This window comes from Vipera ursinii (assembly GCF_947247035.1).
Source record: "Vipera ursinii genome assembly, chromosome: 2".
NCBI lineage: Eukaryota > Metazoa > Chordata > Lepidosauria > Squamata > Viperidae > Vipera > Vipera ursinii.
In genome coordinates this window covers 157829571-157856828 of record NC_139513.1, presented here as the reverse complement: position 1 = coordinate 157856828, position 27258 = coordinate 157829571, and the positions used below count along the sequence as shown (strand labels likewise).

The window sequence follows — 27258 nt, the reverse complement described above, 5'->3', positions numbered from 1 at the left end:
TTGCAAGCATCCTTTTGTTGTTGTTTATTCCAAAAAGAGAGAAAAATAAGCCCTTAAACTTATATTTAAAATTTCTTTCACTAAGGACTGAAGGAGACTCACCCAGTGCTATAAACTCATCATTCAAAAGGTTCCCAATGAAACAAAACAGTTAACAAGCAATTTATAGAAGTGATTAGAAAATGAAGTTTATGAAACCTGTGATCATCAAAGGACTGATTGTAGTTTGGATGAAGATGGCATTCCCTTTTCTCCTTTAGTTCTTAATCCATTTAGAACTTTTTTTTCATTTCTTTAACCACATCAAACCCACCTTCAACACAGCGAAGAAAAGTAATGAAGTTGAGCTTGAACAGGACTATGTTGGAGCTTTCTGTGAGTAATAATCTCATCTATGAAATTCTGCATCCTTATCAGTTTACCTGCTGGAAGTAGAAGCATATGGCTTGGCTTGAGCAGATTCTGAAAGCATAAGGAGTTAGAGAATCCTTTGTTGTTGCTAAGTAACTGAAAGAGAAGGTTGGCTGAAGTATCCCCCATGGTTGCTAAGCAATCACAATGGACCTCTCCCTTTGCAATGGTCAATTGTCACTCTGGCCAAGAGTGATCAAACTAATGAGAAATGGATGGAACAGGTCAACTCAGTTTGCAAATTTCTATTAAAGAAAAAAGCAAGAGAAGGACTGAATCCAGACTTGAGGTTCATGTCACTTTCCTGTCCTTCTTACACATGCACACAAACACATACATACTGTTGTGTGTTTACTGTAAACAGCACATAATCCATGGTGCAAATGATATGTAAGGCAACGTCTTGGGTTGTTTGTGCCACATATACCTGCTACATCATCTGTATATGTGTATAAACTTCACATCAAGATAGAAATTTTGTATGTGGGTAATATCCCCAAGGTAAGGGACGCGGTGGCTCAGTGGGTTAGAACGCTGAGCTTGTCGATCAGATGGTCGGCAGTTTGGCGGGTCGAATCCTGAGTGTCGCATAACAGAGTGAGCGCCTGATACTCGTCCCAGCTTCTGCCAACCTAGCAGTTCGAAAGCACGTAAAAATGCAAGTAGAAAAATAGGGACCACTACGGTGGGAAGGTAACAGCGTTCCGTGCGCCTTTGGCGTCTAGTCATGCCGGCCACATGACCACGAAGACGTCCTCGGACAAGCGCTGGCTCTTCGGCTTTGAAACAGAGATGAGCACCAGCCCCTAGAGTCGGAAACGACTAGCACGCATGTGCGGGGGAACCTTTACCTTTACCTAATATCCCCAAACATGCAGCCCATTTATGGTTTTAATCAAGCTTTGGGACTGGAAAAAATGAAGGGGCTGATGCTTTTTTTTTTAGTCAAATTCCCAGGTTTCCATTGCTCCCAGCTCTCTAGGCCTATTCCTGAAATGTGAATTCTGTACCAGTATCACTGGAGAAGAGCCTAATGCTGGGAAAGATTGAGGACAATAGAAGAAGGGGATGACAGAGAATGAGGTGGCTGGATGGAGTCACTGAAGGCGTGAGCTTAAATGGACTCCAGAAGATGGTAGAGGACAGGAAGGCCTGGAGAAACGTTGTCCATGGGGTTGCAATGGGTCAGACACAACTTCGCAACTAACAACAACAATCTCTTAAACCAGATGCATTCTTTATTTCACTTTTGTTGTTATTCAGTGACTATATTGTGACTGACTCTTCGGAATCACATGGACTATAGCATGCCAGGTTTCCCCCTGTCCTTCACTGCCTCCTAGAATTTGCCTACATTCATGTTCTTTGCACTGATGACACTATCCAGCTCATTCTCTGCTGTCCCTTTTTCCTTCAATCTTTCCCACATCAGGATCTTTCCCAACTAGTCCTTTCTTCTCATTTGGTGGCCAAAGTATTCAATCTTTATTTCACTTATAACACCTTCTTCCTCCAAAAATCTCAAGTGATGGACACAGTACTCTCATCCACCTTTATTTGACCCAGATAACAGTTTTGTATGGTATTTAAGCTGGGAGATACTGAATTATATGCTTTATGGTTGACTGAGCCTGAACTATTTGAATAGCTGCATTCCAGAGGAGCCATAATTTCCAAGGGTTCTTCAAAGGCAGCCACATGAAGAAGATGTAATCCAATCAACAGGTGATTACAGTATGGAGAACAAGGATGAATCAAGTCACAGGAACACATAACACAATCATGCAAAGCACTGAATGTATAATAATGATATGTGGGAATTACTTGGGGAGACAGAAGAAAGAGCTACAGACTTGGCAGTGGTCAGATAAGATGCAGTTGAATTCATAGAAGGAATGGGAGCATGATAAATTTCTCAGAAGAGATCGTTCTTAATTTCTTAAACTGTAAAAGTGAGGAGGGAGAGGTGTATTTTCAGATTTGTAAGATTCTGTTAATGTAACCTTACAGTAATGATATAGCAAGTACTTCTGGATGTCAGAATAGAATAGAATAGAATAGAATAGAATAGAATAGAATAGAATAGAATAGAATAGAATAGAATAGAATAGAATAGAATAGAATAGAATAGAATAGAATAGAATAGAATAGAATAGAATAGAATAGAATAGAACCTTGGAGGTCTTCTAGTCCAGCCCTCTGCTCAAGCAGGAGAACCTATATACCATCTCAGACAAGTGACTGTCCAGTCTCTTCTTAAAGACCTCCAGTGATGGAGCACCCACTATTTCTGGGGGCAAGCTATTCCACTGGTTAATTGTCCTGACTGTCAGGAGGTTTCTCCTTAATTACCTCAAAAGGCTAACAGAATGCAATTGCAGAGCCTTTCCAAAAATTGTTGTTACATTCCTAGAATCACAGTGTTGGAAAGGGCATTGAATTCAACCTCTGCTCAGGGCAGGAATTGAAATCAACACATCTCCAATAGTTGACTGGCCATCCTTTGAAAGGTGCCTACTATATCATTTGGTAACCAATTCCACTGCCAAATTCCTCTTAGCGTTAACTATTTCTCCTAAAATTCAACTAGAAACTGCTTTCCTGTAATGTAAGAGCATTATGACCTGTCCTTTCTTCTGGGATCACAATGAACTATGCTGTCCCACTCACTCACACACACACACATAACATTGGTTTAGCGGGTGTATTAATATTCCACAGCAGTTCCCTTCACAAAAAACTCAGAACTGTCCCAATTAAGTCCAGCCAAAAGCAGACCGACGCTAGTCTACAGAGCAATGGCCAATGAGTCACCAAGGCATTTCAAAGTATCCCAAACAAGATAAATCTACCAGGCAAAAATCCACAAGAGAGTTCATGAGGCAAGAAAAGTCTAGAGTTCACAAGGCATGATCCAAAGTCAAGGCACTACGTCGAATCCAAAACAAGGCAGGAATCACGATGACCGGGAAACACGCAGCTGGGGAATGAACACATTTTCCCAGCATCAGCTCTATCTATCTGCTGTCCTAAATAGCCACCTCCGGGTGCAGCCCAACAAGAGGAATGAGGGACCTTCCCTACTCCTACCTTTTCTCTGCTCTATGTGGTCTCCGACCAGCTGCAGAGGGCAGTTTCTCTTCCTTATTGCTGTTCTGCTGCAGCCGTGCTTCAGCCAAATCGCTCTCAGCTGGGTGCTTGTCCAGTTTCTCTCCCATCAACCACTCCCCGCTCACTTGGACTGGCAGCCCCTGCCTCAGAGCCATTGATCAAGTCCCCACCTGACATGCCTGGGACTGGTTCGTCCTCCTCCAAACCGGCATCCAGAGAGGCATCTGGGGAAGCATCTGGGGGAGTCATCACAGCGAACAGGTCCTTGTGGAGCACAATTGTATCCCTCTTCATCCCATCAGTCTTCTTGAAACTACATATTCTGAGATCCCTCAGTTTCTTTATAAACTTAGGGTTTTTTTTGTCTCCGGTCATTCTCAGTGCCCTTCTCTGAATTTCTTCCAGTGTGTCTGAATCCTGCTTAAAAATGAGGCCCAGAATAGGACATAATATTCAAAGTAGGGCCTGACCAGGCTGAACCAAATGGAACTACTACTTCCTATAATTTGGAAATGAAACTTACCATTTCTATTGGAAATCTTGATGTGAGAAAAAAGTATTAAAGATATTGAAATTGATTCTTTCCTATATAATTTAACTTAAGAAAAAAACTTGTATTTGTTTAATGATTTATTTTTCCCCCTCAGAAGTACCCACTTCAGCCCTTTGCTGAAATTTGATTCAAAGGTCAAATTCGAGCTGTCGGCCTGAAAATTATTGTGTACTCTGGAAATATTATTATATATCTGCACCTGCTAAAAGTATTTGTCATCTGGCTATTCTTTTGTGAATTTCTCTTTTTCTTAGATATTGAAATGCACCCTGTTCTGTTTTCCTTTTTTTTTTTTTTGCCTTTGGACTGAACAACTTTTGCTCCTCTATTAGCATTGAAAGAGGAGGACAGGGTGTGTCTCATAGTCTTATCATTTCTTACACAAATAGCTTCAGTGTCCTTTGAAGCCTGTTTTAGTTGCTTGAGGCTGCATAGTGATTGGAGGCACTTGGGAAATAGCAGAGAACCTCTTTGGTACTTCTCCAATACTTCTAAAATCAAGTGCATAAATACTTGACACACTGACTCACTACCTCTCCAAAAGTACAATTGTGGTCTCTTGAGGGATGCATGAAACAACACAGTGACCTAAATTCTGTAGTCACCTTTCTTCTTAGATTAATACTGGAGGATTGGGAAGCTATATGTACTTCCAAACTCAGTATATTGTTTTGTAAATTTTTATAGTGTTCTTAAGTTCCAAAGATAAGGTGAAAATGATGAAATTGTCAAAGATGCAGGGGTTCAGTTTCCCAAATCTGGAACTATCCCATCATGCCTACCTTTTGATTAGTGAGAAATTGTGGACATCTTCATTTAGTACACATTTTTTTCCAGGGAACTTATAGAATATTTTCATGTAACACATATATAATTTAAGAGTTTTGAATTAGAAATATAATTTCCTATTACTATTATATCAATTTGAAGAATGTGCTATATTATTTCTGGAAAAATGTGATTTGATCCTTGTTTTTGTGCTATAAATGGCCATTATGGGTAACCCAGATTCCAAATTGATTCCAAAAAGCTTTGTGGATCCTAAAATCTTTGTAGTAGATCAACTACTGGATGGTCACCATGAATTTTTATAATTCGGTACATCAAAAAATAAATATAAATGGTCAGTTGTCACCAAGTGAAATATTTAAATAACAATATTTATTTATACCTTATTTGGACCAGTGCCATTTTCAGCCTCAGCATCACCTGAGTTATTACAAAGGACCATCAAATGCTACAATAGTAAGAAGCCAATAATTAATCTTTATAAATACGTTATCAATAAGTGAATTTGGTATGCAATTGTTGAAGAATGAATAGAATAAGGAACGGTCATTTTGTCCAAACAATGGGGAAATATTTTAATTTTAATACTCAAACCCCCAAAATATAGATATAGGTTCTCCTGCTTGAGTCAGGGGCTGGACTAGATTAGAAGACCTCCAAGGTCCCATTCTAGCTCTATTCTATTCTAAATATGGATGACCTTCATCCAGTGTCCAGTGTTTTTTTTTAGGAAAGGTGATTGAGATGGTGGCTATTGCTGAGCTGCAAAGGGACTGGATGAAGACGATTATCTGGACTCCTTTCAGTCTGGCTTCAGGTTGGAGTACAGTGTTGAAATCATATAATCATAATAGTAAAGTTGGAAGGGACCTTGGAGGTCATCTAGTCCACGGGTCGGCAACCCACGGCTCCGGAGCCGCATGCGGCTCTTTGAGCCGTCTCCTGCGGCTCCTAGTCGCCCGGTGCGTGCGCACCTCTTTGAATGAGCAGTGGTGCGCGTGCACCTCTCCAAACCTTTGGAGAGGTGCGCGCACACCTCCGCCTTAATGGGCAGTGGCGCTGCTCGTTGGGAAAGCTGCCGTGGCCCGTTTGCACAGCTGCCGCGTTCATCCATGTTTGGCAAGCGCGGCAGGTCTCCCAACGAGCAGCGGCGGTTTGGAGAGTGCGCGCGCACCTCTTCAAACCACCGCCGTCCCGTTCGGAGATCTGTCACGCTCATCAAACATGAACGAACGTGTGGTGGTTGTATGTAGGTCTTTGGTCTTTGGTCATTTGGTCTTTGGTCATTTGGTATGTAAATCTTTGGTCTTTGGTCATTTGGGTTTTTTCCCACGTAGAATTGGAGGTATCAGGGCGACGTTTCGACGAAATCTCATCCGTCATCCTCAGGCTGGTGGCTTCAGCTTCGTTCTTCTGGGAGAAGTTCTGCTTCTCAGCTAACAAAGTGAGATAGATCTTGCGACCTAGAGGTAAAAACAACTGCCTAATGTGCAATCAGCCCAGGTTCGAATCTCAGAAGGGTATGGCTGACTGATGAAAACAAATAAGTTTGAAATGCATATCAGTCTCCCTTTAATTCTTTGGTAGCAATCTAAAAATTTACACAAATATGAGCTGTCACTGTTGTGACTACTGCCTGTTGATGGCCTTCGGTTAGGCTGAAACAGGAAATAAAGATTTGTCCCATGTTTGGGGCCTAGCAAAGTAATCTAAATAGTTAACAAGCATTTAACACACATATATATATATATATGTATTTGTGTAAATTACTAACAAAGAATTAAAGGGAAACTGGGATGCATTTCTGACTCTTTAGTCAGAAATGCATCCCAGTTTCCCTTTAATTCTTTGTTAGTAATTTACACAAATATATGAATTGTCCGGTGTGACTACTGCCTGTTCGATAGCCTTCAAGATAGGCTGAAAACAGGAAATAAAGATTTGCCCCATGTTTGGGGCCTAGCAAGGTAATCTAAATAGTTAACATTTGAAACATATATATGTATATGTATATGTATATATGTGTATATATATATACATATACTCCCCCACCCAATCAGAGCACACCTCCACCCACAGAACACACCCCCTCTGGCAGTTTAAAAAAGAGGAACAAACAGCCACATGCTTCTCCCAGAAGAAGGAAGCAGAAGCCACCAGCCTGATGATGACGGATGGGATTCCGTCGAAACGTCGTCCCTGCACCTTTAGTTCTACGCGGGAAAAAACCCGAATAACCAAAGATCCATATATATTTTCGTAGATTCTCGCGGGTGTCTGTATGTGTAGATCTAGAGTCTCGGGTTTCTTCCCACGTTCCTTTCATCTTCAGAAAGTTGTGGCGACGTTTCGACAAAATCCCATCCGTCATCATCAGGCCGTAGTGTTCCTCCTGCTGCTTCCAGGAGCAATGCGTGGTCTGGCTGTTCCTTTCGTGTTCTGAATGGGTGGGGTTTTTTGTTGTGTTGTAATATCCTGAGTGTTGTGATTTGGTGTCCTGAGGAGTGGGCTGTGTAGTGGCCTCCAGAGCTTTGGTTTGGCTCCGAGTTCGAGGACCTGCTATGTATCTCTGGTATGGGTCAGTCAGGTTCGTGTGTGCGTTCTTCTGCTTGGGTGATGGCACTTTTGCTTGACTTGTTCTGTCTTCTGTGTGGGAGAGTTTTTGTTCTGGGTGTGGATGAGTCTTGCTGGGGCTGGTGGCATTTGGGGTTGTTTGTTGGTTTTTTAAATCCTTGTTTGCTGAAATTCGTTTCTCTATCAATGCTGGTTTCCAAATGGCATGTAGGCGGAAGGTGTCGTCTCGCTTGTTCATACTGTCTGGGTGTTTTTCTATTTCAATGGCTTCTCTGATTATTCTGCTATTGAGATGTTCTATTTTGGCGATTGTTTTTGTACCTTCAAAATTGATGTTGTGTCCCGTAGTGTTTATGTGTTGTACTAGTGAAGATGTGTGATCTTTCTTCTGTACTGAGTTCTTATGTTCTTCTACACGTACCTCTATTCTTCTGTTAGTCTGTCCGATGTATGTTGCTGGACAGGAGGCGCATGGGATTTGGTATATGCCCTGGTTTTCCAGTTCTATTTTGTCTTTGGGATTTCTCAGGATGGTTGATATCTTTCTGTCAGTGTTAAATGCGGTTTTGATGTTATGTTTGCGTAGTACTTTACTGATTTTGTCGGTTGTTCCTTTTATGTAGGGCAAGATGGCTCGTCCGTTGTTCTGTTCTTCTTCTTGGATGTTTTTCTGTTTCGGAGTCCCCTGCTGAATCATATTGGTGATTTTGGTTTTTTGGAACTTATTTGCTGTCAATATGTCTGTCAGGGTGTGTAGTTCTGTTTGTATATGTGTTTCATCTGCAAGGCGTCTGGTTCTTGTTATTAGTGTTTTGGCTACTGAATTTATTTGTGCTGGGTGATGATGTGATTGCGCATTGAGGTAACGGTTGGTGTGTGTTTTCTTTCGGTAAACTGTGTGTCCTAGGGTGCCGTTTTGTTTTTTGTATATAAGTACATCCAGGAAAGGTAGCTGGTTGTTTGTTTCAATCTCCATGGTGAATTTTATTTTGGGATGTAGGCTGTTCAGGTGTGTTAGGAAGTTTTCTAGCTCCTTTCTTCCGTGGGGCCAGATCACGAAGGTGTCATCCACATATCTGAGCCACAGTTTTGGTTTGTTTGTAGTCTTTTCCAGAGCGTTAGTTTCAAATTCTTCCATGAAAAGGTTGGCGATAACTGGTGATAGAGGGGATCCCATTGGTGCGCCTTCTATTTGTTTGTATCTCTGGCCTCTGTGTATGAAGTATGTGTTTGATAAGCAGTGTTCTGCTAGTTCTATAATATGGTTTGGTGGTTGGTATTTGCTTCTTATTGTTGATAGAGCTTCTTGGACTGGCACCTGGGTGAATAGTGATACCACATCGAAGCTGACTAGCAAGTCTTTTTGGTCTATCTGTAGATTTTTCACTAATTCTATAAAGTGGTATGAGTTTTGGACATATGAAGCTGCCATTTCTGCTTGAGGTTGTAATTGTTTTGCTAGGTATTTAGCTAAGTTTTGTAGTGGTGAGCCTATAGAACTTACTATGGGTCTTAGTGGGATTCCATCTTTGTGTATTTTGGGGAGGCCATATAGTTTTGGGCATCTGGATGACTTCTCCCTAGAAATGATTGTTTGTTGGATTTCTTGGCTTATAGAAGTTGATTTTATCTTTTTCTTGGTGGTCTTTTCTAGATAGGTTGTGGGATCTGTATATATAGGTTTGTATGTAGTTTCTTTGAGTAAGTTGGACAGTTTCTCTTCATAGTCTGAAGTGTCCATTACCACTGTAGCATTGCCTTTATCTGCTGGTAGTATGATTATGCTGTTGTCTTTTCTTAGGTTTTGTAATGCTACTTGTTCTTCTTTTGTTAGGTTGCTTTTGGGTGGTTTGCTTGTGCATAGGATGTGGGTGACTTCATGTCTGACTTGGTCTGCTTCATCTGCATTGAGTTTAGTTAAGCTGGTTTCAACTCCACATATGATGGTTTCTGTGGGAATGAAGCAGACCAAGTCAGACATGAAGTCACCCGGGTTACCTCGGGGACCACCTGCTGCCGGCGTCAACTCCCCTCCGCCCTGTGCGTTCCCACAGAGAGGGCCTCCTCAGGGTGCCTCCAGTCAGGGAATGCCGACTGGTGGCCCCCAGGGGGAGAGCCTTCTCTGTGGGCGCTCCGGCATTATGGAACCAACTGCCGGTGGAGCTCCGGATGGCATCAGACCTCCGAACCTTCCGTCGCGGCCTGAAGACCCACTTATTTGAATTAGCTGGTCTGGCCTGATGGGGGATTATGGGTTTTAAATTGTTGTTTTAGAATTGTATTATTGTTTTTAACTGGGCATTGGTTTAATCTTTTTTTAACTTTTGTATTGTTATTTATATATGCCCTGTGAACCGCCCTGAGTCCCTAGGGAGAAGGGCGGTATACAAATTAAATAAAACCTAAACCTAAAACATATATATATATATATATATATATATATATATATATATATATATATATATATATATATATATATATATATATATTCATGAACTATTGCAATGAAAAATGGTTATAATTCATTGAAACATAGATGTAAAAAGCCATACACACACACACACACACGCACACTAGAAGCTCTCATAAATACAAGTTCCATTGTCATTGCATTTTTATCTGTTTATTTTTAAAAATATTATTGGTTTTCTTTTCTTTCATCATTCTGATATATTAAATAGGTCTTTTATTGGATTTTACACTCCCAAGGGCAGTCTGTGGTTCCTGCCCTCATAAAAGGGGGAAATAAGAACAATTTAAACAGAGAAATAAGAGGAAATATCTGTTCTAACTGGTACATAAGGTGATGCTGGGCCAATCAAGAAGCACTACATGTACTTGAAAATAGCAATAGCACTTAGACTCATATACCACTTCGTAGTGCTTCACAGCCCTCTCTAAGTGATTTACAGAGTCAGTCTATTGCCCCTAACAATCTGGGTCCTCATTTTACCAACCCTGGAAGGATGGAAACCTGAGTCAACCTTGAGCCAGTCAGGATCCAACTCCTGGCAGTGGGCAGAGTTAGCCTACAGCCACTGTCCCCAACCTTTTTGGGCACCAGGGACTGGTTCCATGGAGAGAGTTTTTTCCACAGACCGGAGGGTGTGTAGTTTTGTGTGCTGCCTGCATCCCGCAAATGGGGCTTTGCTTGTTTGTGCAGACCGGTTGCTGGCATGCCACAGCCCGGTACCGGTCCATGGACCAGGAGTTGGGGACCCCTGGCCTACAGTACTGCATTCTAAACACTGTGGACGGTTCAGTTAATAGAGGTTAATAAAAGTGCTTCTTGTTAGTAAGAGTGCTTCTTGTGCAGATTTGTGTTTTTTTCACATCATTCACTGACTGTTTGGAGCACACTAAGATATCACGGGAAGGGTACTAGGGTATTACATCAAATACATAAAGTAGTTAACTGCAGCCAGGCATAGTTTTCAAAATGTGTTGGCCATGTGATATGCATTTGCCATCCTGGACATACTGTATTACCATATTGCTGTTGAACTACTTTCCATAACCTTTAAACATCATGGTTGCGGTCAAGAATTACAAGTTCAATAATATCTGAGATTATATAACTGAGAAAAGCCCCTCAGAAAGAATTGACAACATTAAATAAAATGGACCTTGACTGTAACTGTAATCTACTTCTTGATTTAAAGGAAATTGGTTCTAAGTCTTGATGCGTGCAGTTATCAAATAGTGAAGTTAATATTAGGATGGCCAGTTCTGATGTAATGCTGATGTTCCGGTCTCTTAACTCTTCTCCATTGCCCCCATAGTCATCCTGATCGAGAAGTTTAACCAAAGCTAAGCTGGGAGGGAGAAAGGAAAACATGGGAAAGGATAGGATGCAATTAGCAAGCAACTTTAGTAGAAATGAATCTGGTGCTCTGCAACCAGCTGGTGAATCTAGGCATAATCTTTAATAAACCACACAGGGAGAAGCCAATTCAGTAAATTAGATTGGCTGAGGATCCAATTAAGGCTCTGTTTGTAACGGCCCTGGAATTTACCAAACAAACAAACAAACATTAAGAGCCAGCATTTCAATGCTACAAGAGTCCTCTTACATGGATAAAAGAGAAATATGCTCTTTGGTTCCCATTTGTGATGAGCTGGATATGCATTATGTGCTTTCAAAAAAAAAATAGTTCTGAAAAATGTATGTAGGACCTATTATAGGTTTGCCCTCTGCTACATGTCTTCTTTGCCTAGCCACAATGCAACCAGAGTAGTGTTGTTGTTAGTTGCAAAGTCGTGTCTGACCCATCGCGACCCCATGGACAATGTTCCTCCAGGCCTTCCTGTTCTCTACCATTTTCTGGAGTCCATTTAAGCTCACAGAGTAGTGTACATGGTATCAAAATCTTTTTAAAAATCAGTACCTACATTAGTTGCCCTGTGTTGTATCAGGTCCATATCTTCCATCATCTCTGTGTCTGATGAAATACCTTTCACTGAATTTGAATTAGCATACAAAAAGTTGAACATTATAGCCATTGACTACTATGTTGTGATTTGGGAATCACTGATGACTCATTACCTACTTTAGATAGCCCCTACAATAACTGTGGAAAATGCGGAAAGATGTTTCTCCAGAGTAATTAATGGCAAAGGACAAATGAAAGCCAATCTCCTAATGTAAAAATAGTATAGCAATGAAACATGTGGAATCTCAACACTGATTTATCCTTCCTTTGATTGCACCTGTTTGAGACAATTATACCAGAAGGTAAGTGGCTCTGAATTCTAATTTAGAATGCTTTGTATTAGTCTTTCATATTGAAGCTACTAAAACAACAAAGTTGATTTCCACCAAAGCAAACCAACATTGTAGTCTCTCCTTTGAGAATACACCAAAAGTATGACCAGATAGCAGTACCAATCTTTGACCATTTGAAACATGATTCCAAAGCCCATGAATTAGACTTAGGTCCATTTTTAATTTGTATTAATTTGATTGGATGATATGCTTGATATGATTTATCTATACAAATAAAGTGCTAGCAGAAATATCTTTTTTGTTTTTGTTTTTGAACAGCTGGGAAGTTATCAAGATGAGCGTCTCTGAAGAGCTTTGGTAGGACATCTTGGTTCCTGATAAGTAAGTTTTAATTAGCACTTTCTCTTTTCCCTTTTTACTTTATAATCAGCTGCCATCTGGATTACTCTGATTGTTTCTTGAAATATACTCAGTGGGCACTTACAATTTTGTTCTAGTCTTTTGCGTAGCATAAAATTGGTCTCATTCAAATGTTGGACATTGGCAAAAAAAAAAGAAGTCTATAAAGGGAATGCATCCTTCTCCATCAGTGCAAAAATCTTCACCTCACACCAAGTCCTGTTTTATGGAAGGTATAGAGACAGAAGATGCTCCTTAGCTACACCATCAGAGGATTTTACAACCTGCTCTTTCTTCCCATCTCCCTATGTAAAGATTTTTGTTAATGTAGACCTTAATTAACGTTTTGCTGCTTGACCCCAAGCCTGGGGAAATCGAAAGGAGGAATTGGGGAAAATTCATAGTGAGAATTCATAGTGTTAATTATCCTTTTTTGCAGAGTTCGGAGCCACTCCTGAAGCCCCATGGTTTTAGCCTACCTCAGAGCCTGGCCCATAGCTAACCATGGCATTACACTCTAAGATCAGAACTGTGGTAATCCTAGCTCAATTATTAAGACTATTTCAGTTGAACAGAACACATGGGGAGCTGGACTGTTATTCACTTGCCTTCATAGGTCTTGAAGGCAACAATATGACTGTCTTGTTCTGTTTCTGGCCCTAAACAGACCCTTAATTGTTTGTGGCAGCTTCTCATTGTGGCATTACCTGCAAAAGCCTTCACCTTCTGAGGCACAAAATTTAAATCACTGCAAGGAAAAAACTGTAAATGTTCCCTCTGTTTGCACTTCCTATTTTCAGCCTCTGAATGCTTCTCTGGAAGCAAGGGGTAAGGGAAGGCAGAAAGAGCAAGAGAGCATTCTGTAATATATAAAGCCATTTGCACAGATCATCAAAGAGGTGAATCAACCTGATATTTATACCCCCAGGAGCAATATTCTACTTGTTGTGATGATTCAAAGAGCTTTGAATTTTGATAGCCAGGCTTTCTTCCTATAACAAAATGTGAGGGACAATAAAGACTTGATTTTATTATTTGGGGTCTGCAATTACTCACCGGAACTAAAGCTGTCTTCAATGGACAGTTTCCTCCCTGCACAAATCAAGCCTTCTCCAAAAATATGGCCACATGATCAGAGAGACATGCAGCATAAGGAAGAAGAACATTATAATGAAGAAGAACAAGGAAAATGCTTCACCTTTGGTCTCAGGTCATGCTGTCACCGTGCCAACAACTTCCAGCTTCCAATTCCAATGTTTCCACAGCTTCCATTCCATTCATGGGTCATAAAGGATGGAGAGAAGAAGAGAGGCAAGCTGCTGTTGCTAGATCTCTTAGGAGTTTTTGATACCATCAAACATTGTATCCTCCTTGATTGGCTCCACGTATTAGGGTTTAAGCATTCTCATTTACAGTGGTTCCTAACCACGCCTACGGTGAGTACCATCTTGCCCCAAGTGTTTTTATTATCTATTAAAAGCTGCTGGGTGCAATAATCTGGGGAATTATGGCATTGGGTCACCACTTTGCTAATGATACCCAGCTCTATTTCTGTAATGAATAGCTGAATTGACATAGATTAAAATAATCCTTGAATATGGTGATAGATTTGATGGAGGTTAGTAACTATTGAGGTCAAAACCAGAAGAAGAGACATGAGATCAGACAGAAAAATTACAAAAAATAATACAAGTTTCCTCCTCATACAAGCCCAAAAAATAACTACCAAAAACTCCACTCCACTGTTGTCTAAGGACAGGTGCAGGGCTTTTTTTGTCATAGAACGCTCAGAATGGAGTTCCGGCACCTTTTTTGGATGGAATCTTGCAAGGTAGGCAAGGCGGGTTGTATGACATGTGTAAGTTCAGGCACCTTTTTGTTTTACAAAAAAAGCACTGGGCAAGTGAAAGATCTAAGACAAACTCTGCAGTTGTTAGAGGGCTCAGTCGCTTGACGCCATATTTATTATTCTTGCATTTGCAATAAAATCAACATTTCCATCTGAACCCTGTCCTTGACTCCACTATTTAGCTCTTGAGTTTCTAGAAGACTGATATATTGTTGTGACATAGGTGAAGTCTTGTCAATAACTTGGAGATCAATCCCAATAAGACTGAATCACAGGGGTGAATGGTTACTGGGGTCTGGAAATTTGGGCTGCTTTGAATAAAGTGGTATTTTTCTTGAAGGAAAAGTTTCACAGTCTGGAGAACTCCTACATCCATTTTTTGGTGGTCCAGGTCATGACTTTTCAACCAGTGGTATGGGTACCACCTGTGGTACATTGGCACCTGGCAGGTGGTACGTGACCATCCTAGAAAAGTGGTAGCGGGGGAGGGGAATGAGCTGAACCAGTGGTAGCACCTCACAAGCCTGAGTGAGAGATGGCTGGAGCTGCAGGGCTGTCAGGGCTCAGCGGAAACGCCAGGATCAGTGCTTCTTCGGGGCTGTCAGGGCTCAGCGGAAGCTCCAGGATCAGCGCCAGGCTCCAGCTGGAGCTCAGCACTGATCTTGGCACTTCTGAGCCCAGAAGAAGTGCCAATCAGCTGGAATATTGCAGCATCTCCAGTGTCTTGTGATTTATATTCAGATGCTTGGCAACTGATTCATATTTATGACGGTCACAGTGTCCCAGGGTCATGTGAAGTGACCAAAACCTGCTGCAACCGCCCAGCAGATGGGGGAAATAAAAACCAAACACCCCCCCATCCCACCCCCGCTGCCAATCTTCAACAAAAGTGCTCATAACAATAAAAACCTTGGGCAGGCAGGTGTCTTGCTCGCCTGTAGCTTGGGGGGCACTTTTTTCAGTGCCATTGTAACTTCAAACAGTCTCTAAGCAAACTGTTGTAAATTGAGGACTACCTGTACTTCATCACTTTTTTCCTTTTTTTTTTTTGGTCAAGTTTTTGACACCTTGGTGGTACTCAGATGTTGCCATATCCTAAAAGTTGTACAATGGGTGAAAAGGTCGAAAAGCCCTGGTCCAGGTGACCTACGATGGTTAGGAAAATATATTGTCAGTGGAACCTGTTACATCCCATGTACTCATTGGACAGGATAGGAAAACCTTGTCATGGTGACTTCTGCATTGGTAACTTCAAGATTGGATTTCTATTGGGTTGGGTTGCTCTTAGGACTTGCCCAGAATACAGCAGTCAAATTATTGCCTTTCCTGATACCTTTTAACCTTTACTAAAAGTTCTATACATGACAAATCTAGACAGCACACTAAAAAGCAGAGACATCACCCTGTCAACAAAAGTGCGTATAGTCAAGGCTATGGTCTTCCCAGTTGCAATGTATGGCAGTGAAAGTTGGACCATAAGAAAGGCCGAGCGCCAAAGAATTGAGGCCTTTGAGCTATGGTTCTGGAGAAGACTCCTGCGAGTCCCTTGGACTGCCAGGCAATCAAACCGGTCAGTCCTAGAGGAGATCAACCCTGACTACTCTTTAGAAGGCCAGATCCTGAAGTTAAAACTCAAATACTTTGGCCACCTAATGAGAAGGAAGGACTCACATGGAGAAGAGCCTAATGCTGGGAAAGATTGGGGCAAGAGAAGAAGGGGATGACAGAGAATGAGGTGGGTGGATGGAGTCACTGAAGCAGTAGGTATGAGCTTAAATGGACTCCAGAAGATGGTAGAGGACAGGAAGGCCTGGAGGAACATTGTCCATAGGGTCGCGATGGGTCGGACACGACTTCGCAGCTAACAACAACAACAACAAAAGTTCTACATTGTTTGCCAATGCCCTACCAAGCCAGTATTATTATTCATAAATAAAGACTTAAACAATTCAAGATCAACTACCTAAAACAGTGACCCCCAACCTTTGGTGCACCAGGGACCAGTTCCGTGGAGAGAGGTTATTCCACAGACCAGAGGGTGCATTGTTTTGTGTGCTGCCTGCATCCCGCGGATGGGGCTTTGCTTGCTTGTGCGGCCTGGTTGCTGGCATGCTGCGGCCCAGTACTAGTCAACAGCTTGGGGTTTGGGGATCCCTGCTGTAGAATGACCTCAGCTTTTGATATACCAGCCTAAGTGTTAATGCATTTAAGATTTTTTAAAAAACGTTCCTATGCTTAACTTTCCTAGTCTACCTAATTTTTTAAACATATTGAATTAATTAGCGGTGTGATATCTCAGCTAAATATTGAACCTTACAATATGTGACACTGATAAACTGCTGGTATGGTGGTTTTATTAAAAAGAACCAGCTGTCTTAGAGGATGTTGACATATTTATGTTCCTATATCCTTCAGGGTACTATAAGGTGTGAAAAGAAATAAGGAGCCTGGCTAATGTTAATAAAGAGGCTAATGAGTTGAGGCCAAGAAGGCATGGAAACCTGAAATGCCAAGACATATCTCTCTCTCCACCAATCATAGAGCCCCAAAAATTGGAACACTTCTTGAAGGAGCCAATCGCAAGCCTGACATTGTGGAATAGCAGAACAGTCATGGCAAGGGTGGACCAGAGTCAATTAGCATCAATCTAATGGACCTTGGAGGCAATAAGTATTTTAAAATGTTTTGTTTCCACTTTCTCACAGAGGAACATTGCCATCTAGCTCCTGATTTATGTTTTGCCCTCTTGGCTGGAAAACTTCTTGCTTTTTGATCCATCACTTCAATCTTTCCTCCCTACTTAAGCTGAAAGCATTGGATTTAAGCCACTTGACTCTGACATCTGCATCTAGACATATTCTTATGCTTATAATGTTTCTTACCATTGCCTTTTAGGTTGCTTTCTAAATCTGGCAGTTATTTCACAAAGCTAAGAAATGAGCACCCGAACATGTTCTTTGCTTATGTCTTGCCATTAAACTGTATCAAGTGCAAACTGCACTGCTCCTTAATACAAAGGAGGTTCTACTAAATATGAATATGAGCATGAGTTCAGGTATTGCGCTGGGAAGTTGACAGTCTATAAAGTGGTCTAAGAGCCACAGACACCTAGATATAAGCTCTGGGATCTAGGAATGAGGTTATTTTAGATGATCTCTTGCATAAGCATTATTTGCAAAAGACAGAGGATGGGGATAACAGGGATTCTTATCTATACGGCTGATGGGCAATAAACTCTGAAAACTTCTGCAGACCTAACAGAGTAGAAATAGCAAGATACAAGAGACTGGCAAGCAAATTGCACATCCACTGCTGGAGTCAAGGAACTACCTTCCAGGTATAAGTAAAGAAAGTGATTGACTCAAAAACAGAAATTGTGCTTTCCACTTTGTTAAGAAATAAAGAGGATGACTCTTGGCAACAAACTTTACAGTTTTTAGCATGCCCATCCTGGGGTGATAGAGGAAAAACTGGTTGCTAGGTTACAATCATACCAGCTGGAAACCGACTGAAAAACAGAACTTGACCTCTCTTACATACATGCTCCGAGTTTTTGCACACAGCTTGGAGCAACGGTGTGAAGAGAGCTTGGGAAAAAATCATTTAATAAAAAGAGGTTCAGGATTGTTTCGGGGGGGGGGGGAGAAGATACAAGATGTAAAAAAGATTTTAGAGTCAAAAGAGGAAAGGTTTGCAACAGCCTTGCCTTGCTAACCCCGATGGATCAGATTAATAACAGGAGCACACATCCTAGACAGTTTTAATGTTGCCCAGTTGGAAAGGGAGTTCAGGAACTTTAGTAGAGAATGAGATTTTGAGGGTATTAGGATCTGTAGGGAAAAAAATATGTGATTATGATTGTGCTATGTCTACCTTAAAAGAACAGCTGCAACAAAAAGTGTATTTATTTATTAAATTTATATGCCACCCATCTGACTGTCAAGCAACTCTAGGCAGCTTACAAACATCATAAAAACAAACATGAAAATGTTAAATATTAAAATGAACAGAGATTAAAGAAGTTAGGAAACAGAATACAATAGGGTGGGGGAGTGGAATCTTCCTCCTAATCCACTAACCACCTCCAACATGATATGCCCACTTTGGAGCCCCAGGCCAATTGATAAGAGTCAGGTTTTGTGGCCACTTAGGGAAGGTCAAGAGAGTGGGGCAGATCTAACCTCTGGGGGGGCACAATATTCCATGTTCTTCAAATTGTACATATCACATTAGTGCCCATAGGGAAAATGTTTTGGGACGGTGTTTGAGGAAGTGTGGAAGCAAGATAACTGTCATCTAGTGCAGGGCTTTTCAACCTTTTCATCCATTGTACCACTTTTAGGATATGGCAACATCCAAGTACCACCAGTCGCCTAGCAAGGTGTTAAAAACTCGATGACCAAAAAAAAAAAAAAGGAAAAAAGTGAAGTACAGGTAGTCCTCGACTTACAACGGTTCGCTTAGTGACTGTTCAAAGTTACAATGGCACTGAAAAAGTGCCCCCCCAAGCCACAGCCCAGCAAGACACCTGCCTGCCCACCCGGCACCGCTCTTCCTCCTGTCCGAGGTTTTCATTGTTGTGAGCATTTCTGTTGAGGATTGGCAGTGGGGATGGGGTGGGGGGGTGTTTGGTTTTTATCCCCCCCCCTCTGCTGGGTGGTTGCAGCAGGTTTTGGTCACTTCACATGACCTTGGGACACTCTGACCGTCATAAATATGAATCAGTTGCCAAGCATCTGAATGTAAATCACAAGACTCTGAAGATGCTGCAACATTCCAGCTGATCAGAGCTTCTTCTGGGTTCAGCAGAAGCTCCAGGATCAGCACCGAGCTCCAGCTGGAGTCTCGTGCTGATCCTGGCGCTTCCTCTGAGTCCTGACAGCCCTGAAGAAGCGCTGATCCTGGCGCTTCCGCTGAGCCCTGACAGCCCTGCAGCTCCAGCCGTCTCTCGCTCAGGCTTGTGCGGTGCTGCCACTGGTTCAGCTCATTCCCCTTCCCCGCTACCACTTTTCTAGGATGGTCGCGTACCACCTGCCAGGTGCCAATGTACCACAGGTGGTACCCATACCACTGGTTGAAAAGCCCTGATCTAGTGGTCTAAATAACCTCTGATTATTAGGCAGCTGGGGGCTGAAACCATTTTACATCAGATGGCTGGAAAAACAATACTGTGATGCACCACTAACTAAAAAAAAAGCATAGAAAAAATAGGAAACAAAGAAAGAAAATTATTTTTGAAGAAATTTGAATCAACACCATTTTAATTAGAAGGCAACTGTTGTAACCATTGTGCTAATACGGCATTCAGGGTAAAAGATGATGCATAACTTTTTCAGCCCAACAGCAAAGTTTGAGTTTTAAAGAGATGTGTGGAGAGCAGATTCCAAAATGTAGGCAGGGCCAGAACAACGACAACCTCATTCTTAATTAAATTAAATTTAATTAACATTTAATTGGATCAGTTGCACACAGTTACAATGGTTGCTCCTCATATATTTCATAACTTCCCCCTTCTTTTTGCTGTTGGGTGACCATTTTTGGAGAGTCCCAAAGGTGCTTTTCCAAAAGGCAACTGGAGTTTCTTGGTTTTTTTCTTCAAAAATGTTTTGCTTCTCATGTAAAAAGCTTCTTCAGAACTGAAGAAGCCCGGCCCGGATGCAGAGCCCCTACCGCCTGCCGCCGCCATCTTGGATGAAAAGTGAAAAGCTTTCAAAGAAATCCCAAAGGTGTGTTTTCACGAGGCAACTGGACTTTCTTGTTTTTCTTTGAAGACGTTTCACTTCTCACCCAAGAAGCTTCTTCAGATGAGAAGCCAAAAGTCTTCAGAGAAAAACAAGAAAGTCCAGTTGCCTCATGAAAACGCACCTTTGGGATAACTATGACCTGGATGACTGAGAATCTACCATAGGCTTTCAAAGAAAAAAAATCCACGAAAGTCCAATTGCCCTTTGGAAAAGTTCCTTTGGGACAACCATGACCTGAATGAATGAGAATTTCCATGGACAGCTTGTGGAAAGGATTTCAGGACTAAATGTTAGGATTTGCAATGTCTCTGTGACGATAGAAGAGGGAAAGCACCATTTGGAAAGCTTGGAAAATCTGTTTGGGGATACTTCAGAAGAACATGAGAAGTATGAACAACTGCTAGGAGCAAGACTACACTGATGCATACTTCTCTATGTTTTCTCATTGCTGGAAGCTTTTGCTGGAATAAGAGCCCTTGCAGATCAATTTTCCAACCTTCAGAAAGAAGAGAACACTGTCGTGATGTTTGTACTACACCAGGGGTGTCAAACTCAATTTCATTGAGGGCCGCATCAGCATTGCGGTTGCCCTCAGGGGGCTGGGTGGGTATGGCCAGGGTGGGCGTGGCCTACTGGGTGGGCATGGCTAGAGTGCATATGGCCTACTGGGTGGGCGTGGCCAGCTCTACATCGTTCGCATCAAGGGTGCCTATGGGGGCCTGGGCAAGAGTGGGAGAGATCTGAGGGTCTCTGGCAGGAGGAGGGTCTCTGGGCCGGGGCCAAGGCAGTGGGGTCCGTTCCCTCACTGTTTCCAGGATGGCTTCGCGGGCCACATAAAACCACTTTGCGGGCCGGATCCGGCCCCCGGGCCTTGTGTTTGACATGTCTGTACTACACAGTAATTGCTGAAAAAGTTAACGCCTTTACTGGTGCTTCCCACACTAACTTCAGACTTTTAGTGATACATTCAATAATTCATTAAATTAGATACAGGATGGGACAGAGGAAGATACATGTGGAGCTTTGCCCTCGATGAATCTACAGCAGAGTTCCCCAACCTTTCCAGCTTAGCAGCTGGAAGGGAAGGAAGGAGCAGGGAAATGTGCATGTGTGCACCATGTGTGCCTGTGGTGACATGCTGGTGCCTGCACGCATGCGCCAGTGGGCCGCTAGTGCCTGTGTGATGCTGGTGGCGGTGCTAGCGCACCTGTGCATGCACAAACAGGGCTGCTAGCACCCATGCAGCAGTGCTACCGTGAGTGGAGAGGGCTCACCAGCTATTCCCACGGTAGTGGGCCATGGACCATAGGTTGGGGACCCCTGATCTATAGCACCTTTTGTGGCTATTTGACTTTGGGGGAGCTTTTTCTTGCTTTTCTCATTCATATAAGAAAAAGTGCACAGTTGTACCAGTAAAACATACACTGTCTGGATGCCTAGTGCCACTCTAGTAAAACAAAACCCAAGAAGGAGTTATGGATGGAACTAAAAGCATAAATATGTCCGAATCACCTAGGATGTGTGCTTAGGGAAGAGGTACGAGTCCTCTTTTTCTGGTAAATTATATGACAAAGAATTAGTTCTGAAGCTGCCCCTATACAAATGAGGAACACTAATCTGGATTGTCCTGTCCTGTTAACTCAAGCGGCATTCCCTCACCAACATCTAAGAGCAGTTTTACTCAAAAGCTGCTATCTGATCCTTCTAGTTAAAGATGCCCAACATTTAATCAGGCAAGATGAGAAGTGCATCTATTGGCTTTCCCACCCTGTGGGGAATTCCCTTCTCCTCTGCACTGCTTCAAAAAGAGGCCATTTCCTCATGTGCTTTTTCTCCAATTTCCTTTTAGATCAGCCAGTAAAATTCTGCAGGAGGGCCTGGTCTGTGTTTTTGACAAGGGTCTCTGGGCCTGAACTTAAACAGAATTAATTGGAGTTCACAAATTCCTCATGCTAACAACGGGGCTGTTGCCAGTGAAAGGAATAACAACCTTGAAGTGGATCTTAACCTTGCTCAGTTAAGATGAAGGCAACTCCATTTACTACCAGGCCTTTGGAGTGAAGTTGGTGGATGCCAGTCACGATAAAATGTGACTGAAAAAATGTTTTTTTTCTATGAAGTTGGTTGAATGGTTTGGTCAAAATTGCTACAGCACACATCAGAAGCCAAAGATACATCAATATATTAGACTGGAGTGCCCAGCGCGATCGGGGGATATTTCAAGGAGGTATGTTAGCTCTGCCGTGATACTAGGTGAAAAATGAATTTTTGTACTTTTAATTCAATTATTATAGAACGAATTAAGTGCAGTTCACATCATTATGCCTATGTTCTGATTTCCTTTCTGCCATAGTACCAATGATAACTTACTGGCAACTTCTGGAAGACTTGCAAAACCATATATCATATGAATACTCTCTTTTGCAGCTCTCAAGTTTCAATCTCAGGAAAACAGTATTCACTTGGATCAGTTTCCTAAATTAGTTATTGACTCAGATGAATCATGGAACTATCTTGGTTCCCAAAAGTCTGAATATAGGAAATGTCAGATAATATTATTTAACTTTTAGTTTCACAGCATCCAAATAGCCATTGATCAATGTGGGTTTTCAGAAATCCAAATAGGGAACTCTAAATTTTCACAGACTCAGAATATGTTTAAGCAGAAGATCAATTCCTCCTGTCCCAAATCTAAAGTTATACCTAGGAGACATGCCATTAACCTTAATCTGATGGGAAACGGAGGTGCTGTATATTATTCCATCAGAAGCAGCATGTATTTCTTTTAAAAAGGTTTGACTGCCTCATTTATAAGACATGTCTAGTCACATCTCAAGAGAATTTTTTTTTACATTTGGTCTGCCTCTGAAGATTAATTCAAAATGGTCTGGATAAAATGCTTCTCAGTTCTGGATAATAGCCCTCAAAATAAAGTATAAACCTATTATTCAGTGTAAAGGAATATAGAGTATAAGGAAGAAGTGCAAGTACCATTAAGTAAACGAAAACTTGACTCTGAAAAGAGAAAATGCAAGAAAAAAATTCAAAACAACTCTTCCTAGAGGAATATTATTATGCCCTTGTGTTGTCTGTTCCATGACCTGGCCCAATATAAGGATTACTAATTCAGCTGTAAAGTCCTAGAAATAATAACAATAACAATAATAACAATAACAATAATAATAATAATAATGATGATGATGATGATGATGATGATGATGATGATGTTGGAAGGGACCTTGGAGGTCATCTAGTCCAACCCCCTGCTCAGGCAGGAAACCCTATACCATTTCAGACAAATGGCTGTCCAGTCTCTTCTTAAAAACTTCCAGTGTTGAAGCATTCACTTCTGGAGGCAGGTTGTTCCACTGGTTAATTGTTCTGTCAGGAAGTTTCTCCTTAGTTCTAGGTTGCTTCTCTCCTTGACTAGATTCCATCCATTGCTTCTTGTCCTGCCTTCAGGTGCTTTGGAGAATAGCTTGGCTCCCTCTTCTTTGTGGCAGCCCCTGAGATATTGGAACACTGCTATCATGTCACCCCTCACCCTTCTCTTCATTAAACTACACATACCCAATTCCAGCAACCGTTCCTTATATTTTAGCCTCCAGTACCCTAATCATCTTTGTTGCTCTTCTCTGTACTCTTTCTAGAGTCTCAGCATCTTTTTTACATGATGGTGACCAAAACTGGATGCAGTATTCCAAGTGTGGCCTTACCAAGGCATTGTAAAGTGGAATTAACACTTCACGTGATCTTGATTCTCTCCCTCTGTTAACACAGCCTAGCACTGTGTTGGCTTTTTTGGCAGCTGCAGCACACTGCTGGCTCATATTTAAGTGATTGTCCACTAGGACTCCAAGATCCCTCTCACAGTTACTACAAGTACCACCTATAATATACATGTGCATTTGGTTTTTCTTGCCTCTGTGTAAAACCTTACTTTTTCACCATTGAATTTCATTTTGTTAGATAGTGCCCAGTGTTCAAGTCTGTCCAGATCCTCCTGTATCTTAAGCCTATCTTCTGGAATGTTGGCTATTCCTGCCAGCTTGGTGTCATCTGCAAATTTGATGAGTTCCCCATCTATCCCCTCATCCAAATTGTTGATGAAGATGTTGAAGAACACTGGGCCCAGAACAGAGCCCTGGGGCACCCCACTAGACACTTCCTTCCATGTAGATGCGGTTCAATTGAGGACCACACGCTGAGTACGGCCTGTCAGCCAGCTACGAATCCATCTGGTGGTGATGCTATCTAACCCACATTTTTCTAACTTATCAAGTAGTAGGTTGTGATCTACTTTATCAAATGGCTTACTGAAGTCCAAGTACGGTAAATTATATCCACAGCATTAATTTTGTCACTTGGTCAAAGAATGCAATAAGGTTTGTCTGGCATGATCAGAAAAGTGTGCCAGGATGGGCCTTATTCACTCTGGTATTTTCCAGACTTTTATGTAGTGCTGTTTTGTGACTGATTTCCCTCAATGATTTCTATTTTATTGATGCAAATGTATATATCATTCAGGGATTTTTGTCAGGGCCAAGAAGGGGCAGTAATCAGAAAAGATGCAGCCATGATCATGCAATCAAAATTGCCATCTTGATTTTTTTTTTTACCTGCGTGCATGGAAATGCCACCGAATCATTGTCACCAAATGAATTGAAACTGAAAATTTGATTGATGCGATTGAATCCTTTGGGCTATAGGAGAAAAAAAAGAAGATGGCTTCTTGACTATCATGGAAACAAGGCAAAGGGAAAATAAATTCACCTAATTTTGCTAGTGTCAATGTTGCCAGTTTATTTGAAGAAAGGATTATCTATTATGGTCCTGAGGAGATGCTTGTTGAATATCGTAGTATCTTCTTGCTTGGTCTAATTTCCAAAGCTATAATCTGGCTATTCTCAGTCCAGAAATCATAAGGAAGTCCTATAGAAGGGAATATTTGTAGCTCAGGATTAACTGCAGGGTCCTCGGTGCACTCTGAGCTTGCTGATTTTCTTGCAGGCATTTCATTGCCAAACTAGATTACATCATCAGTGCACTAGTTTCATAAAGGTTTGCAAGAAAACCACCAAGGTCAGAGAGCACCAAGAACCCCACATAAGGAAGCCCTATGCTCAAGTTAGACTTTCAATTCTATTTGTTGACAGCAGTAATAATATTTTCTTAATGCATCGTATCCCCAGCCTTCTCCTCTCGATGCTTGACTGAATTTTTGTTTTTTTTATCTAAGCTGCCCCCCCAAAAAAAGTCATATCCTAAAGATTTAATATTCAAATACATCTCATAGCCTTAAAGATTAATCATGAGGCAGCAGCTGGTCACAAACCATTAGGAGGGAGAAACCACAAGATCTTGGCCTCATATATGGTTTTTATAATTTTTTTTTAGTATTTATATACCACCCAGAGTCCCTCTGCTATCTAAAATAAAAAGCGGCGGGCAGGAGGGAGCAGACATTCTTGTCCTAATTCCAGTGAAATAGTTATTATTCATGGGAAGATTTACGTCAATTTATGATTTTAGGTACTTGTAGTATCACAAGAATAAGAAGCATTACTGAAAGGGTTGACATACATGAGAGTAAGTCAGTCTTTCAAGAAAGACCATACTAGGAAACCAAATGCGCTTGGGGGTGTGTGTGAAAGCCCTAATAAGCAGGCATATACATAGAATGAAGGCTATTGCTAAGCTTGTAAGCCGCCCCGAGTCTTCGGAGAAGGGCGGGATATAAATGGAATTAAAAATTTAAAAATAAAATTAATAAGCAGGCATAAACATAGAATGAAGGCTATTGCTAAGCACATTTGATTTGTGCTTAGATTGTAAGCCGCCCTGAGTCTTCGGAGAAGGGCGGGATATAAATGGGATTAAAATAAAATAAATAAATAAAAATAAAAAAATAAAAGCCAAGCATTCTAATATTAGTTTCATTATAAAGTTGTGGTAATAGAATCTTGCAAGTCTGAATGTTTTTTCTTCCTCCCTCCATCTTTATGAAGGCCAGGGAGATCTTTTCCGGGAGGCTTTCTCAGATTACAGTGCTGCCCCTGACTCAGGTTTCTTTATCTGATCATTGTCTTGGTAATGGCTCTTCCTTCTGTTCCTCACCATTTCTTCTTCCCATTATAAAGTGAAGGAAGAAGGATGAGAAGCAAGAATTTGCCACTTGGGTCCCTCAGTATAGTGTCTGTGGGCCCCAGATTGCATTTAAGGATCTCTTGATTCCTTCCAAACTCTCTGCTTATTTTTTTTAAATGATCTTTTTAAAAATCATTCAGAGAAAAACAACTTAGGATGTGAAATTAGATGTCTCAGGGAATGAACTATTTTTAAAAGCAAAGATATGCCAGCGTATGTGATGTCTTAATTTGTTTTTATGCAGTGTATTGTACAGCCTTTGGGGTTCGAATCCCCTCAAGGCAGTTCCAAGTTCCTTGCCTCTATATCAAATTACCTTCTGTAAAATAGATCAGAAAATTATGGGGTTCAAGAAACCAACTTTGTGTTTTAGAGGACAGTCAGATTTGTCGGTCTTTTCACCCAAAGCCACAAGTTTGTTTTCCAGGAAATGTGATTTGCAACTTACCATGCCCACCATGGCAGATTTCACGTAAGAAGACCCAGGAACATTCTGCATTCTGCATAAAAATATATTTCCTCAGTTGATTGTCCTAACAACATAAAAAATGAACCCAGCAGAGAGAATTCTGAATCCAGATTTGATATTTGATATATGTCCAGTAATACTTACATTTTAAAAAAAGAAAGGAAAAAGAACATCAACAATATGTTTTCTGATCCAGAAGTAATATAAGTATATCATCAAGTTTTCAATTTTTAGTTTCATATTACTTCATTCAGTTGCTAAAAAATTATCTCATTTTGCCTGCATACAGGTAATTGCATGAGGAATGCACCTTTGGAATTAGAGTTATAAAAATACAGCTCACATAAAAATGTAGTTAATAACATTCATGATCCTAAGAAGGATTTATTGCTATTGAAATGGGATTTACATCCTTCTGCCAAATAATAATATAACTGATATTAAAATACATGACCCAGGCTGACCCAACATTAGTTTAGTTCATAG

At 41.3% G+C, this 27258-nt stretch overlaps 1 long non-coding RNA gene across 1 annotated transcript; it reads right to left on the bottom strand.

The window, feature by feature from the left end:
* Positions 1-18162: 18162 nt before the first annotated feature.
* Positions 18163-26822, bottom strand: LOC310633345. Its single transcript, XR_014491015.1, has 3 exons — positions 26752-26822; positions 24776-24859; positions 18163-18242 (listed from the first exon to the last, which is right to left on the bottom strand). It is a non-coding gene; the product is annotated as an uncharacterized lncRNA (long non-coding RNA).
* Positions 26823-27258: the final 436 nt, after the last annotated feature.